General features: G+C 37.8%; 1 pseudogene; it reads right to left on the reverse strand.

Moving 5' to 3' along the window:
- Window positions 1-12,684, reverse strand: part of LOC125367020 — a 16,724-nt pseudogene extending 4,040 nt beyond the window's left edge.
- Between the last annotated feature and the right edge of the window lie 5,385 nt (window positions 12,685-18,069).

Consider the following 18,069-nt stretch of genomic DNA (forward strand, 5'->3'; position numbering starts at 1 on the left):
GGAGTAACCGTGCCGGGGCTAAATTTTTCCACTGGTTGGAGACTTTAATTCTCCAACAGGTATGATCATATAAGACAAGGATAAACAAACTCTATTGTTGACGTTTATTTAAAGTTCTAGGTGAATTTCCTTTGGCGTATGCCACTGGCTACTGTATATGATTTTTGTACACTGGGTATTGAATATATGCCTGCCTGATCTAGGGGAGGGATAGAAAAATGAGGGTGTAAGATATCAGATGAAATGGACTCACTACCCTGTTATGTAACGGTACCCCTTTTGCACAACACCTTGTCAATAAAATTTAATTAATATATATTTTTAAATGAAATTATGTGAAAAAAAAACTAAAATAATCTGAAGTCACATGAAATAAGATGAAATGAAATAAAGTAAAATGACATAAAAGGAAATAAAATGAATTCTGAAATAATATGAAATAAAAGAAAATGAAGTTAATAACATTAAATGAAAAAAATGAAATAATGTGAAATAAAATGAAATGAACTAAATAAAATGAATTGAAAAAAATGAAATAATGTAAAATGAAATGAAATAAAATAAGATGAAATGAAATAAACTGAAGTTTATGTGAAATAAAATGAAACGAAAAAAAGAAATAAAATGGCAGAAAATTAAAAGTGAAATAAAATAAGATGAAATGAAATAAAATGAAATGAAAAGAAATAATGTATATATTATAATTATATAAAAATATAACATGAAATATTTAAAAATATAAAATGTAAAATATATAGAAGCATAAAATATATTGTAAAATGTAAAATATATAAACATATAATATATAAAATACAAAATATATAAAAATATAAAAAATAAAATATACCATATAAATATATTATCATAAAATTTATTAAAATAGGACACATACTCTATATGTAAAATATGTTACAAAATATATAAAATATACTACAATCGATGTCAAATGTAATATGTATGATGCCACAAGAGATCATATATCTTTTAATATATGTAAACACATAACACCTATAAAATGCACAAATATATAAAAATAGAATATATTAAAATATATTACCTATCTGTAAATATATCAGACTATACTATATGTCATGTATAAATATATGGAATAGCATGAAGTATATAATATATAAAGCTATCTGAAAATATATTTATAAAACATATATAAGACAACATAGGAGATACATGAAACTATAAACTATATTAATATGTTAAACCATAATACATTAAACTATAATATATAAATATACAAAAATATGTAATACAAATAATAAACTGTAACATATTAAAGTATAATGTATAAATATATACTACATGTAAAAATCACAAATATTTTAAAAAATATATAAATATATATTAAAATATATTATCTATAATACATATAAAATCACAAATATTTTAAAAATATATATAAATATGTATCAAAATATATTATCTATAATACATATAAAATCACAAATATATAATATATATAAAATAGAATACATTAAAATATACTCTTTATCTATAAATAAATATATAAATATATCTATCTATCAATATATCAGATTATACTATATATCATGTATTAAACTATTATATATAATAAATGGGAAACCTATGAAAATACAGTATATCTGGAAAATATATTAAAATATAATAGAAAAATCATGAAATGTAAAATATATTACACTATCATGTATAAAAACCTACTCAAATAGAATATATGAGACACATAAAATAAGTGTGAAATATAATACACATAACATAAATGTGAAATGTAATATATATATAACGTATGAGGTCACAATGAGTGTGGTGTCACAAACTGTGTTTCATAATAGGTGTATGCCTAATGGATATGTATTTCATAGGTAAGATGACAAAATAGGTGTGACATTCTGAGAGTGTAAGACCCAATGATAGTAACGTCCTTATTGTTTGTAGTGTCACAGTGGGTTTGTGGGCACAATGAGCATGAGGTCCAAATGGATGTGAAACCCGAATGGGATATGAGGTCAAAATGTGTGGGGTAACTTGCAGGAAGATGGAGGAGGAGCAGCAGTCCCTAGCTGAGCTCCTTCCGAGATCTTAGTTTTACCACTCCAGAGAAACTTTTGATCCTAGAAAGACAGCCTAAGTAATTTATAACAGTAGAGAGATTCTCGCCAGGAAGAAAATTCAATTTTGCTGGCTTGAAAACAGATTTGATTTCTGGGCTGAGGCCCTCCGCCATGCCAGTGCAGGTGCAGGCACAGTGCCCCGCACTCCGAGCACCTAAAGCAAACAGCTGTGACCAGAAAGAAATCCTCCAGAGAGCAGCATACAGATGGGGATCTCAGGCTGTGTTAGGATGGGATGAAATCGCAGAGAAAGTGTGAGTATCCCACAGAAGACATTCTCACTTGCTCCCACAGAGCAGTTGCTGGAAGGCATCCCTGCCCCCATTGCCAGCGCAAAGCACCATCTTTGACACTGGCATATGGTCAGACCAGACTGAAACTAAAGTGGGCCTGGGGAAAGTGAGGACAAAGGGGCCATCTTTGAAAAGGGCAAGAGGGACCAACAAGTGAGAGCCAGCTCTGCCCAGGAGAAATACCCCTGCACAGGGGGGAGGCTCGTCCGGGGCCGTGGATCACACACTCAGGTGAACTCAGCCAGAGGTGCCCCGCCGGAATTTCTAAATTAAAACAGAAAGTGGCGAGCAGCTACCATCTGCACAAAACAACCAGATTGGAGAACAAACAGTTCCTAAGAAGATAAATGGCCCCATCACAGAGGAAGCCCAATTCCCAGCCTAAAAATGAATTGAATTCAATTGCAGCTACGCCCAGGAGGCTGCCCCACAAAGGAGGGAGGAACATCCCCAGAAAAGCAACTCTCAGCCAGGTAAAACAGACTACAGGTGCCCCACCCTGCTGAGTCCACAGCCTATTCAAAGCCAGGAGTTAAAGGCAGTAGCCACACAGCAGATATGAGTAGCCATAGTTCCCAAGACTGTTCACAACCCCCATCTACAGAGGACACTCAAGTCCTACCTGCAACCTGTTAGAACCACAGAGCCTCAGATTTCACTAACAGGGGAGGGTGGGTCAAAGCAGATCCACCGCCTGAAAACTGAAAGCAAGTCAAACCAGCCAAGCAGCAAAATAGACTGCAGATCATCGCAAGGAACCCAGAAACTGTAGAAAGCACACCCAAACAAAGAAGACTCCATATTTTCAAACATTTTTAAGCTTTCTTCTTTCATTTCTGAGACGTCGTTGGCTTTTTGTTTTCCAATTTTATTTGCTTGTTTTATCAAGTATTTTTTTGGTTGTTCTTTTTTCTAGTGTTTTATTTTATATAACTTATCTCTGTTTTATGCATTTCTCTTCCAGTATTTTTTCTTTCTCTCTTCACATTCTCTTTCTTTAAAAATTACTTTCCTATGAATAACACCTGTTAACCCTCCATTGTCTATCATTTAACCTTGTTCTTTCTACTGATTCTACTCTTCTCCACATTTCCATGTCACTGAAACTAAACCAAAATCATCACCCCCCCATACATTTTACTCTTTTCTCTTTACTAACTCTAACTTACCCTCCTGATTTACTTCCAGGAACTCCAGATTCATTTGACCCCTGATTTTTGGATAGAGGTATCCCTGCTCAATCCGAGTGAATCAAAGGTTTCAAAGTGAAAGCCAGCCAGTCCAAGAAGAACTTAATATAAGAACAAAAATTGCTCAGGAGGTTGTAACAGTAAACAAGTAACTACTGAATACAGGGCTCAGGATTGGTTGTTATATCAAAAGTGTATTCTTTAGGAACACCAAATCTAATTTTATATACAAGTATACAGCTAACTGTATATAATAATGAACATCTAAGATTTACACAACAGTGCTTAGTAAGGTCTGCATTGGGTCTTAAACTGTGCTCACAAGTGCTGGTAGATTGGCATTCCCAATCCAAAAGGGCAGAAGAAACACAAGAAAGATGGTAAACAATGGAGTCTCATCTCAAACTAAAAAATAGCAGGAAGCAGCGCAGTCAATCAGTCATAGAAGAGAACCTTCAAAATGCTCTACAAAGTCTACTGATAAAAATGATAAATGAAAATTTTTAATCCCTTCAGTCAAATATTCTAGAGTGTGAGGAGCAAAGCAAAAATTAATGGGCAATTTCATGGCCTTCAGAAATAGAAAGATAAATGAACTTCAAGAGTCAAATGACAAGATAGCTACCCAGCTAAATAATTTGAGAGACAGCACTCAAAACCAAATTAATGAAGTAAAGAAGTCCATGCAAGGCTCAATATAGAACTCCCCTATGACCCAGCAGCCCCACTGTTGGGTATCTATCCAAAAGCCCACAAACAAAATCACAGTAATGCCACCAGCACAACAATGTTCATCGCAGCACAATTTGTCATAGCGAGAAGCTGGAACCAACCCAGATGCCCCTCCATAGATGAATGGATCAGGAAAATGTGGTACATTTACACAATGGAATTTTATGCCTCTATCAGAAAGAATGACATTGTTCCATTTGTAAGGAAATAAATGGAAGGACTTGGAAAAAGTTATACTAAGTGAAGTGAGCCAGACCCAAAGAAACATGGACTCTATGGCCTCCCTTATTGGGAATAATTAGTACAGGTTTAGGCAAGCCATAGCAGAGCATCACAAGGCCCAATAGCTATACCCTTAGAAACAAATAAGATGATGCTAATTGAAATGAACTCCATGTTATGGAAACAAGTGATATATCACAGTTGTAACCACTTTCAACGTCCTATGTGTATGTGTAGTTTGTATTATAGATAATGTTTTGTATCACCTTCCTATGTTTGTACCTACACTATCTCTGTAATCTTATCTGAGTATATTGGAAACCGTGTTTACTGGTATTGGAAGTAGGAAATTCAAAGGGAATACCAAATTCGAGAGACACAGGGTAAAAAAAGAGAAATAACTACAAAAGCAATACTTGCAAAACTGTTTGGTGTAAGTGAACTGAACACCAGGGGGGAGGAGGGAAAGGGGGGGAGGGAGGGGGCCATGAGGGACAAGGCAACAAACAGTACAAGAAATGTATCCAATGCCCAACGTATGATACTGTAACCTCTCTGTACGTCAGTTTGATAATAAAAATTTGAGAAAAAAAAAAAGAAGTCCATGCAGGACCTAAGAGATAATTATAGCAAGGACATGGAAATCGTCAGGAAAAACCAGTCAGAAGGCAAAGAGATTCAAAATCAAGTAGCTAGCCTGCAGTCCCAACTAACTGAGGCAGAGGATCAAATCTCAGGAGGTGAAGATTCCCTAGAATTCATGGAGAAAGATAAAAAGTCAATACAAAATGAATCCAATCATCTAAAGATATCACTTCATGAGCTCCAAGACATGATCAGGAAGCCCAATTTAAGGATAATTGGTATTGAGGAAAACCTAGACAAAGAAGTTAATGGAATAGGCAACCTATTTAACAGGATAGAAGCCGAGAACTCCCCAAATATCCAGAAGGATAGGCCTATACAAATACAAGAATCATTTAGAACCACAAACCATACAGACCAGAATAGGACATCCCACTAACACATTGTGATCAAAACAGGATCAATAGAGTCCAAGTAAAGAATCATTAAAGCTGTTAGGGAGAAGAAAATAATCACATATAAAGGAAAAGCAATCAGAATTACCCCAGACTTCTCAGCAGAGACCATGAAAGCAAGGAGAGCCTGGAATGAGGTATAACAAACCCTAAATAAAAATAAATGCCAACCAAGAATACTGTACCAAGTTAAACTCTCATTCATAGTTGAAGGTCAAATAAAAGTCTCCCACAGTAAGGAATAACTGAAACAATATATCTCTACCAAACCATCTTTACAAAAATCTTCAAATATGTACTATACAGGCAAAATAATCACAATCACAATAAAGACAGAGAAATGAACCCTAAATAGAAAGCCAGAATATTAGATCAAGAAATGGGAAGAAACAGTGTTTAACAAGACAGATATAATGAAAGGAACAAACTATTATCTCTCAGTCCTAACTCTCAACATTAATGGACTTAATTCTCCAATCAAACGACATAGGCTCATAAGTTGGATCAAAAATCAAGATCCATCTTTCTGCTGCCTCCACGAGACACATCTATCCAGGAAAAGTAAACCTCTTCTACAAGTGAAAGGCTGGCATAAAATCTACCAAGAAAATAGCCCCCATAAGCAGGCTGGCATTGCAATCCTACTATCAGATAAAATTGACTTAAAATTAAAAACTGTAAGAAGAGACAAAGAAGGTTAACACATTCTAATAAAGGGATATCTTCTACAGGGGGATATTACCATCCTTAATATTTACACACCAAATACAGGAGCAACCCAATTTCATCAAACAAACACTACTGATTCTAAAAACACTCCTAGACCCAAACACATTGATAGTTGCAGACCTTAACACTCCACTATCACCTCTGGACACACCAGCATGCCAAAATCTGAACAAAGAAACCACAGAACTAAGTAATTGCATACACCTACTAGACGTAACCAACATCTACAGAATATTCCATCCAGCAACACCAGAATACACATTCTTTTCAGCAGCAAATGGATCATTCTCCAAAATAGATCACATCTTAGGGCACAAAGAAAATCTGTACAAATTCAGAAGTGTTAAAACCATTCCCTGAATTCTCTCAGACCACAATGGAATAAAATTAGAGCTCAACTAAAACAGCCACCACAGAAAATCCTACAATACATGGAGACTAAACAACACACTGCTGAACCATCAGTGGTCTTTGAATAAATTAGAACAAAAATTCAAATGTTTATGGAATTCAACTCAAACGAGCACACAAAGTACCAGCTCCTTTGGGACACAGCAAAGGCAGTACTCAGAGGGAAATTTATATCTCTGAGTGCCTACACCAACAAACTGGAAAAACAGCAACTCAACTCCCTCATCTCCTCGAAAGAGAACAACAAGCCAAACCCCACAACAATAGACAGAAGCAAATAATTAAAATCAAATTAGAATTAAATGAATTAGAAACAAAAAAAAACATCGAAAGAATCAACCAAACCATGAGTTGGTTCTTTGAAAAAATTAACAGGATAGACAGACCCCTAGCAAACCTGACCAAAAATGAAGGCAACACACCCAAATAAACAAGATCAGAGATGAAACAGGTAACATCACCACAGAAACAACCAAAATTCAGAACACAATAAGGGACTATTTTGCAAACCTTTATGCCAACAAATTCAAGACCTGGAAGAAATGGATGATTTCCTAGAAAAAATTGATAGCCCCAAACTCAACCATGAAGATTAAACATTCTGAACAGACCCATATCCAGCATTGAAATAGAAATGGAAATAAGTGATCTCCCATCCAAGAAAAGCCCAGGTCCAGACAGATTCACTGCAGAATTCTACAAGGCCTTCAAAACAGAACTCACAACAATATTTCTCAAACTCTTCAATGAAATTGAAAGAGAAAGTTTACTACCAGACACATTCTATGAAGCTAGTATAACCCTCATCCCCAAACCAGGCAGGGACTCATCACGGATAGAGAACTATAGACCAATTTCCCTGATGAACATAGATGCAGAAATTCTCAACAAACTTCTGGCCAATCGATTTCAACAGGTCATCCAAAAAATCATACACCATGACAAAACTACATTCATCTCAGGGATGCAAAGTTGGTTCAATACATACAAGTCAATTAACGTAATCCACCACATCAACCAGAGCAAGGTAAAGAACCACATGGTTTTATCTCTGGATGCGGAAAAGGCATTCAATAAAATCCAACACCCATTTATTCTACAAGCCCTGGTTGCTTCTTAAGCATACTAGCTTTTGTAGGCTGGCACATCACTGAATTTCAAGGCAGCTTTAAGCAATGGCCTTAGGCCATAATTTTTCCAGGGCAATAACTTTTAGTAATCAAATATTTCCAATAAGGCTAGGATTATTATTTTTTTTAATGACTCTGGTTTCTTGATCTTGAAGGGGGAGCTGAAGGACAGAGATTATCCATCTTCTGTAACTTCTTCAGGCTGACTCAGGGCGTTGACCTTACCTAGCCAGGAACCTATAGATCCTTAGCCTACTTTTTCAAGGGGTTGTCAGGACTAGACGTTACTAGGAACTTTACTCCATATTGGAGTAAATAGCTAACCATTTAACAACTGCACAGACCTCTTTTTGGGATATAACATGGTAGTCTTTTAGCACTCTGATTTGTAAAAGCATTTTCCTCTCTGGATGGGGAAACTGATGCCTAAACTACCTTTGCAGGCCTTAGATATCCATAAGGACAAAATCTCAGATCTATGAATTTTCTTTCCTGAACAGATGTATCATCTTAAAATTCTCACTGCCAGTCTGGGCTTTGAGTAGATGCAAGGGGTTGGGATTTTAACCTACCCCCCATTAAAAAAAAACTTAGCTTTACTACCAACTGCCACAGATGACTGGCGTGTTCCTGTCCAGTTACAAAGTAGATAGACATGGGCAATAAAAGGCATGCTTACTAACTATTCTAGGATCTCCCAGCTCTGATGAACTGTTGAAGGGCCAAGCACACATGAGTCTAGGATCTGACACCATCTCTGCCATCCAAGCAGTGGCTTACTGCTCTGGATGCTCCATCGCTTTTGTCCCAGGAGTGACTTTTCCATGCTGGTATAAATGAACCTTTGGCATTTCTCTTGGTCTGTCACTGGACTTGGACTCAGAGCCTGAGTGCTGTCCCTCAGTTCTCCAGCTCAAGACTTGCACCCTACCACTGTGAGCCTCAAAGCGACTCATGACTCGGTTCCCAGCACTCTGCTGGCCAACTAGAGACGAAGACTCTCACAGGGACCTTTCTCTGCCCGGGATTGCTTGGAACTGCAGATTTCAGATCAATGAGTCTTACAAGAGGCCATTTTACTCCAATTAAAGCAACAATGTGGTCCACACAGAAGTAGTTTGTAAGCATACTCTTACCTGGAACTTATTAAGGGCCAATGTTACATCTTGACAAACTTGTAGGAATCATCTGTCCTTCTCTGTGGGCCTGCTGGAAACTGTTACAAAAAAACCTACAAACAAACTGGAATGGCAATTAAACACTCATTTTGGTAGCCATAATTTTCCTTTTCTCACTTTGCAACAATCATTTAGGACAATTTTATTTCCAAATTTCTTATCTAGAAATGCATTCTTGATTTCCAAAGCCTTTTACTAACCTCTGCTTTAACACTAACACTTTAGATTTATCTGCATTGGAAAACCTCTAAAGCTGAAAAGCATTCTGAAACCAGGTACTGCCCTTTGCCTCCAGGCTGCCTGTTTATAAAGAGTGTTTTTCCCCCCAGTTACTGCATGAAGACCTTTGAACTCAAATGACAATTTTTCCTTAATGTAAGAATTTCAATTACTATTACATCACAGTATACACTCATAAAATTCAGTACCTGAATCATTAAACTGATACCCAAAAAAATTGTAAAAAAAAAAAAGTACTTTTAACAGTGTTCAAAAGAATTACACACACAAGAAATCCAGCCTAAGCAACTTTGCTTTTTCAATTCATCAAAATTGCAAAAATAGCACAGGAATCAAATCACATTTTTAACCATTTTAAAAACTTTTCCAGTTCTTAGTACCTCTCAAGGGGCAGTTTTAGAAATTCCAGTCAAATCATTCATTTTTACCACCGGCTATCCAATATTCACCTGAAAACAAAAGAGAGGAAAAAAAAAAGGCCTCCATTGGCCTGTCATACAGGACAGCCTATCTCCATCCTCTCCTCAGAACTTGATGAACTGTCTTAGTGCTGGCTTGTCCTTTTCCATCATGAATGGATGCCCCTTTATGGCTGTCCCACCATGTGGATTCCCCTCCTGGGCCTGTGGCACCACGTGGACTGGCTAACCTTCACCTCTGGTATATCACCCCTCACTCCTGTGGATAGACACACAGGCCTGTCATAGGTTTTTCCTGTCCTTTCCTATTGGTCTCTGACTGAGAAACCCAAGCAGATTTTTTTAACAGTGATAAACCTTTATATCCAAACTTCGGACACTTAGCCCTGATTTTTTTTAATTAAAGAAACATTTTTTTAACTATAGTTCCTCTTTAAAACAGTGCAGTAATCCTTTAAAGCATTTGGTAATGCCCAGACTTGATGACCATTTGAATTTAAACTTAAACTCACTCAATTTTACATCATACTAACAGTCTTGAACATGTTCACACTAGCACATGCAGACACACATACATATTCAGAAGATCTTAAAGCGTGCAAACTAAACATCGGCCGTACATTTTCCAGTGGCAAGAGGTCTTTTTGCCAATCTTACTCCTGCAAAACCCAAATTTTAAGACAAATCTTTTAATAAAAGATTTTTAGCATTCTCCAATCTCATTTTAAAGGGCGTGATAGTTTTAGCAAAACATTTTAGCACACCAAATGATTTTCTGCTGAAGAAGGCTGGGTGAGGGTCCACCAGAGTTCTTTTTGCAGACACTCAGAATCTGATTGTAAGCTGTCACCAGTACATCTTTCCAATGTGCTAAACATAAATCCAGGGGATTAGAGGGAGTCTGTCCTATTTCGTCCATCACAGTCAGGAGATACAGGAAACAGAGAAGAACAGTCCAGACAAGTCATGTAACAATACAGGCAATTTTTCCTTTTCTGCAACACAATCTTTTCTAGTATCTGATTGCATTTACTTTTACTTTCATTACTAATTCACCACTGGACCTAGTCTCCTCAATACTCAATCTCATCCTTCTGCTTTCAATTTCACTTTCTCTTTTACATCACAGACCAATTAACCACATCATCAAAGATCTAAACCCTCTGTGACCTCGGGTTTTATTAGGACCTCACCTGCATTATGAATTCACATCTATTATGATCTCATTCACCTGTGGCTTCACATCTTTGTGACTCTACATTCACTATGACATTACACCCAAAATGACCACATTATCATTGTGAACTCACACCTATTTTGATCTCACATACATTACACCTCATATACATTGTGACTTCATAATAGTATGATCTCTCATCTGTCAGGGCTACATACTATTTGAACTCAAGCCAACTGGTACTTCACACCAGTGGTGAACTTACCCTACTAAAACTTAACCCTCATTGTAATCTCACACCCATTATTATTCCATTCCCAGTATTAACCCAACTCCATTAGGACCAATGACCATTCTGATCTAATGCCCACTGTGATGTCACCTCAATAAGAATTGTGATCAGTTGTAATCTCTCATTTATTGGGACCTCATCATCATTAAAAATTCATGCCCATTAATAGTTTGACCTTAAACATTTCTTTGGACCTCACATTCATTTTGATCTAGTACCCCCATTAGAAGCTCACACCATTGTGACCTCATGCCCATTGTGATGGTGAAACTTCCATTAGGCTCTCATTTCCAATGACCTCCTACCCACTGTAACCTCACATTCCTCATTAAGAACTTACATCCATGAAAAATCTTATGACATTTATGAACTCATATCCATTTTGACCTCACATACATTAGCCTCTCACAACAGTTGTGACCTCACACTCATTGTGCCTCCAATCTCACTGCAACCTCACATTCAATATTCATATTTATTGTACTGTCATACCCCATTAGAACTGTACACCCATTTTAACTCATGCTCATTAAGACCCCACACCAATTGTGACTTCACACTCATTGTGCCTTCAGTTTCACTGTGAACATATTCAATATTTATATAGTGATCTCACACCTCTGTTAGGACTTCATATCTACTCTGACATCATGCACATTAGAATCTCATACTCACTGGTGCCTCAGTCCACTGAGACCTGACATCTACTATAACTTCATGATCATTAGTACTTCAAAACCATTGTGACTTCAAAACCATTAGGACCTCCTTTCCATAGTGTATTCACACCAATTATGGTTTTACATCTATTACGATTTCATGCCCATTGTGACCTCACATTTATTGTGACTCTATTAAGTTCATGCACATTGTAACCTTATGCACTTTGTGAAATTGCTCTCTTTATGACTTCACACAAATTACAACCTCACACCCATTGTGACCACACAAATTGTGACATCCTGTTAGGACCTCATACCCATTGAGAACTAACACTTGCTAGTACCTTTGCCAATTAGGACCTCAGAAATATTGTCACCTCCACATATTAATTATGACCTAACACTGCTTGAAGCCTTAAAAACATTAGGACCTAACCCCCCTATTATACCTCATGCCCATGTTACCTCACACTGTTAAGAACCTCATACCCATTGTAATCTCACACCCATTGTGATATCACACCCCCACTAGCATTTTCTCCATGCTCTGTATAGGACCTCGCATCCAATGTGCCTTCATGACAATGTGATGTCACACCTCATACACACCCTCAATTAATAACACAGACCCATTGTGGACTAAAACAAATTAGGAACTCACACTTGTGATCTCATATCCACTGTGACTTCATGCATATTACCCATTTGGACCTCATATGTACAGTGACCTTATGCATATTGGAGCATGTACAGCCCTTTGTGACCTTACCTGCAACCAAGATCTCCTGCCCTGTAACACTTTATGACCTTAGACCCATTGTCAAAACAGTCGTTTGGGATCTTACGAACATCTTGAGTTACACTCATTGTTGTCTCACACTCCGTAGTAGGAACTCACATTCATTGGTACCTTAAACCCATTAACACCTCACAACTCATCAGCACCACATGCCAATCATGACCACATGCCCGTTGTGAGCACCCTCTCATTAGGATCTCATGGTTGGTGTGAAATTAACCCATTGTGATATCACACTTTCGAAGACCTCAAATCTCATACCCATTGTGAACTCATATCTACTACTACCTTAAGATCATTATATTCTCAAACACACTGCATTGTCACACCAATTAGGACTACACACTGTAATTTCACACTAATTAGAACTCCACACTGATTATGATGTCACATTAATTTGTGAACTCATGAGCATTAACATCTCACACCCATTAGGACACCCAAATACTGTCACCTCAAACACACTGTTAGGAACTCATTCCCCCTTTATGACTCTACAGTCACTGTGACTTAATTTCACACCCAGTAAAATATCACACTTTTTAAAATTTATTAGGACCTCATATTTACTGTACCTCATATACAAACCAGGTGTTTATACTCTATGAGAACTCACATCCATTATGACAACAGTCATTAGGTTCAATTCCTCAGCACCACATGTATAGAAAAGACCAGAAGAGGCGCTGTTGCTCAAGTGGTAGAGGGCTAGGCTTGAGCACAAAGGAGCCAGGGATAGTGCTCAGGCCCTGAGTCGCAAGTGAAAGGACTGACAAAAACAAAAAAACAAAAACCACAAACAGATTCCATTGTACTTTATTATAATTGTGTGTGTTGTTTATTGCAATAAGAACCAAAGCCTAAGTGCTCTAAAATTGTCTTTTGTTTTCACACAAATAAAACTGCAGATCCTGTTCTCTTTAAATGATGGTGAGTATTGTACATTGGTTTTTCTCACATGGAAAGATTTTTTATAAGAAAATAATATACAAATCTTGTTTTAACTTAAAAACCAGAAAGGTAAAAAAAGGCACAGCAACCTGAGCAGATAAGCCCAGAAAACAGAGGGAAAAGCAAGATGGTTATCTGTGTGTCCTAAGCAGAGCCTCTCAGTCCTTCAAAAAGAGGGGCAGCCTGACTTAGTTCTCTCCGTCACTACTTCTTTGTCATTGCCAAAAAGATATTGGTGGCCATGTGACTTCCTGTAGCCTGAGTTCTTCATCTTGTTTTGTTCATTGAAAGTCAGTGTTATTGTAGCTGCTGGATAGTATGTCAGGGGTTTAATAATCTCTAGTGATGTTTCCATGATTTCTTCAGTTTACCTCCCTGGGTACTGGATGTGACTTCAAAATTCCTATGTGCAGGGTGCAAGTTCCTCAGGCCTGTAATCTTTGCTGTTCAGGAAGCTGAGATCTGAGGATCTTGTTTCAAAGCCAGCCTGGGTAACAAATTCCATTAGATACATCTGGAATTAACCACCAGAAATAGGGAAATTGCACTGTGCCTCATTGTGCTGTAGCTTTAGCCTTGACGTGAAAGGCTCAGTGACAGTGCCAGCACCAGAGTTCTATCCTCATTATGAAACAAAAAAATTCTTTCCATTAAATTTTTATTGTGGTGAAATACATGTAATATTGACTATTAGCTATCTTCAATAACACAACTCAATGGCAATTATTACATTCACTTAGGCAAAATTCCTGCTGTCTCCAGAACTTATCTCAAGAAATCTTCTTGCTTGAAAAACAATGCTCCTTCTTATCACCCCAGGTCTAAGTACCTACTATGTCTATGTATTCAACTATTCTGGTCCTAATTCCTGATGGAAAAATCAGAAGGGAATGACTCATCTAATTACAATTCCCCTGCACATAACAATAAAGTAAGCTAATTAAAAATAATTGTAGTGGTCACCATATTATTCACAGATTATTATCAGACTGACTCTCGCCACCCTGTTGTTTGCACTAGTGTTTCCACAAGGGCTTGTGTACAGCCCTGTTGTAGCACTCACTGTATTCTTACCTGGTTTCTCCTCTAGTAACTGACTTAAAAGGCAGAAGCACTGTAGCCCAAGAATCTAGAAAATAGTAATAATGAAACTATATCTTTACTCAAAAAATGCATGAAATTCATTAATGCAGTCATAATATTCAAGGGATATCTTTGCAAATAGAACTTGGCATCTTGGGATAGGTGAGGTTCCTTGCTTTCCTCTCTCCAGTGCTCCACTCACACCTTCACGCACCAATAACTGCTCTTTTCTGCTCCATAATTAAGCCACAGGTTGACTTCAAAATTTTACTAGCTAATTGAACATTCCAGTGTCACATGTTTATCTGCCCAGGATTCCTTTGAAATGTAATCCTCAGATCTCAGTCTCTTGAGTAGCTAGGATCAGAGACATGAGACAGTGCCTGGGTAGGCTTAACATGGTTTTAAAATACAAAAAGTACATAAAAGGTTTGGAGCTTGTTCCATTATCTGTCTAGTAGAATAACAAAAATCTATGTAGAAATATTTGGTTCTATATTACTAATACAATATTTCCCTAATATATCAGAACATTTCTCTGTTATTAGCAATAGAGAAAAGAAAATTCTGAGGTGCTACAAATCTGGCATGAAAACATTAAGGCTAATTCTTCTGAAGCTTCATGCTTCAGCCTAAGGATGGTCCTTGTTCTGTACATAAGATATTTGGTTACTGTCTTAGGAACAAAACATTCAAATTAGCAAAGCAGATAAGACCGAACACATAATGAGCTTTTTAAAGGAATATATGAGTCCTTGTATATATGTGAATGTTAAAGATTCTACAAACATGGCATCTAAATGCTTGAAAACATGACGACATCACTATTAAATATGAAGTCTGCAAAGCAACTGTCAGTTTTCTATGAATAAGACAGTATATAGAAGAGGGTTGGAAAACAGTGTTGTGGTTGACTGCTTGCCTATAACGCATCAAACACTGGTTGAATAAATCAGTATCACATAAACAGAAATGACAAGTAGTCGCATTGTGGCTCAAGTGGTAGAGTGCTTTCCTTGAGCCAGGGAAGTTCAGGTAGAGTGCCCAGGACCCCAGTTCAAGACCTATTACGGGAAACCAACAACGACGACAATGATGAGAAACCAACTTTTCCCATAGGATTTAAATTGGAAAAGATATCAGATGTAATTTACAGTATGTAGAAGAAAGTTTGCAGGTTACATGACAGGAAGGATGCCTGCTGGTTACTTGTAAAAAAAAAAAAATAGGAAATATTAGATGATTCAAACATGTATTAAGTAAGGAAATTACCAACATAAACATAATCACAATATAAATATAGTATGGATACACAGAAAAATACATAGGTATAAATAGACACATGGCACTGTTTGACATTACCAAAAGAAAAACAATAGTTGAAGAAATCGTATCCATAGAGACATACATTAAATACAGAGAAATCAAAAGACATAAACAAATCAATAGAAAATACCATAGGAAAAATGAAGAATGAAAAATACAAATACACATAGTCTGTAAGGAAATGAACATCAGTATAAATGGTATGACCACTGATACAGACCAGGGATAATAACAGACAGATCATATATCTCCATGGTAAAACCTTCATGCTAAATATCAAAGTCTCAAAACACATAAATTAAATGTCTTTGTTAATATGCCATTATTATTGGAGAACATTAATTCTCTTAATAACTCATAGAACAACCAAAGTTAGTGGGAAGACATGGTCTTAAACTAAAGTCAGTAATAAAGCACAGTTTTGTGACATTTACCAAGACAAACACAATAAAAGTAAAAATAAACTTCTAGACAAACTTCAGAGAAATTGACGAGAGAAATAAAGCTATAGGATGCAAATACATTAAAATTATGTTATATATTTCCAATAACCTATGAGTGAAATAAACAGGGAAATTAGAATGAATCTGGAACAAAATATACCCAAGCATTGGGATTTTTTCTATATTAAAAATGACTAGCCTTCAACTTTGAGAGAAAAGTAAATGTTCTCTGCATGCTGAATTCACGTGTAATATCTCCTGGAGGGTGGAGGTAGGTATGGCACAGAACTCAAGGAAAATAGGGTGAAACTGTGGAAGTCACTGTATACAGATGAAAGTCAACTCTACAACTTTTGAGTCAAGACAGGAGGGAGTGAGTATTAGAGTGACAGAACAACACAAGTTACAATATAAAAAGAAATGCAGGGGCTGTAATATGGCCTAGTGGCAAGAGTGTTTACCACATATAAATGAAGCCCTGGGTTCAATTCCTCAGCACCACATATATAGAAAATGGCCAGAAGTGGCGCTGTTGTTCAAGTGGCAGAGTGCTAGCCTTGAACAAAAAGAAGCCAGGGACAGTGCACAGGCCCTGAGATCAAGGCCCAAGACTGGCAAAACAAACAAACAAAAACAAAGACAAACATCACATAGTCAAACCTGCCACATGCAGGTTGCCAATGAGATTACAAAAAAAAAAAAAATGCACTAATTACCTGACTCCTGGAATTGTAATCTCTATAAACAGCGTCTATAATAACAATAAATTAAACTAATTATATAAACATTCATTCATCGAATTGTGCTACGCAAGGTGTTGGGGTCAGCTGCACCTTTAAGGAACCACAGCTGACCTCAGCCTGTCCTTCCCCTTCCTGTCTTTAACAGGAAGAGAAGGAAGTCTGACATCACTTGAGGGACATTCCCTTGGGACCAATCAGGGGCCCCTCTCTTGTGCCCGCCTTTGGGGTATATCTGCGAGGCTCCTCATTTGAATAAACAGAAGCCCTAGAGGTTTTCTCCAGGGACCCACGCGTCTGTGTCATTCTTGGTGGCTTTGGGGCACCCTGTGACCACACACCACCGAGGCTACCCGTGGCCATCGCTCCCACATGAGCGATAATGGACCACCCAGGAAGGGGCGGACAAGGACCTCCCCCCCCCAAGCGAGGGGAAGTCGAGAGAGAGAGAGCCCACAAATTGGCAGCCTGGTGTGGGGCAGGATGCTGATGCAAAAGCAATCCGGACCTGTCGGTAGCCTTCAGGAAGGATGGGAGTCAGTACTCCAGAGAGTGTGGTACCTCCATCTACGGCGATGGGGCAGAATCAATCCATGTCCCAAGAGGCCGGATCAGATCAATGGCACTCAGACCAAGGACCGAGGAAATTCTGCAGCCCGTGGAGATGGGCTCCCAGCTTCGCGCCTCTGGGCGTCAGGCGGGGTGGCAGCGGCAGTCTAGACCAGGGCCCCCCGCCTGGGACTTTTAAAGTCCCTACTAGGGAGCAGCCACGTGCACTGGGCGTTGGCTTCCGGGGACGCGGGACCCAAGGCGGCAGCGGAGCCGCAGGGGGCCACGGCCCTGGCAATGTTTGGGTCTTGGAGAGCGCGAGCCTCGTGGAGCCTAGCGCCGGCGGCAACATGCATAGAGG

The sequence above is a fragment of the Perognathus longimembris genome, chromosome 18 (assembly GCF_023159225.1).
Source record: "Perognathus longimembris pacificus isolate PPM17 chromosome 18, ASM2315922v1, whole genome shotgun sequence".
NCBI classification, from domain to species: domain Eukaryota; kingdom Metazoa; phylum Chordata; class Mammalia; order Rodentia; family Heteromyidae; genus Perognathus; species Perognathus longimembris.